Below are 794 nucleotides of genomic sequence, written 5' to 3' on the forward strand. Positions count from 1 at the left end.
CAAGTTATTTACACATGACCTCTTGCTTTTCAAGAATCCTCTCCACCTCTCCCCACACTCACCTCATTCGGGTCTCCAATGATAACGTTCGGGAGCCGAGTCCGAGGGAGCAGCTGAGCGCGGGAGGAAAGGACGAGGGTCGCCACCGCGAAGGCCACGACGCCAATCACCTCGAGAGTTTTCATCTAAGATCACCGAGAAAAGAGGTGATGCGAGCGTAGGCGTCTCAAGGGTCTTCAGACGAATAGGTCCCTTGTCACGCCTCGAATCTAGTGTCTGAATCGAAATGATCTGCTTGATCGCGTTGGGAAGGCTGTCGTATCTTTCGCTGTCGGGAGGTGTTCTAAGCAGACGCCCCGACGAGACCCAATTTTAAACTCCCTAAAGTGACGATTCGGGGAAATGTCGGAGACTTTTATGACGTCACCTTCTGCATGTTTCCGTCCCCCCTTCCTCAGCATTACCTCCATCCTTCCTACGTCTTTAGGCCTGTCACCCCCCTCCCCCCACGAATCTCAACTGATATTTAGCGCCGCGGTCACTGGAATTCCGCAGTGAATTACTATTAGGACGTAAACCGGTTCGCAGGGACGTAAAATACTGGGAAACGATTTTCAACTGGAAATACTCCGCCGAGGTTTGGGATACGTGCGTATATATTTTTTTTAGGTGCATAATTATTATGCAAAAAAATCGTGCAAGAAAAATCAAAATAAACAGAAGTGTAGTCTGTAGTCAGAAATATTGGCTGGGAAGGATGAATGATGAAGAACGGTTAAATTCATCGAATGATC

General features: G+C 48.4%; 1 pseudogene; it reads right to left on the reverse strand.

Moving 5' to 3' along the window:
- The window catches only part of LOC119591612, a 3,539-nt pseudogene extending 3,210 nt beyond the window's left edge, over positions 1 to 329 (reverse strand).
- Positions 330 to 794: the final 465 nt, after the last annotated feature.

Source organism: Penaeus monodon, chromosome 29 (assembly GCF_015228065.2).
Source record: "Penaeus monodon isolate SGIC_2016 chromosome 29, NSTDA_Pmon_1, whole genome shotgun sequence".
Lineage (NCBI taxonomy): Eukaryota > Metazoa > Arthropoda > Malacostraca > Decapoda > Penaeidae > Penaeus > Penaeus monodon.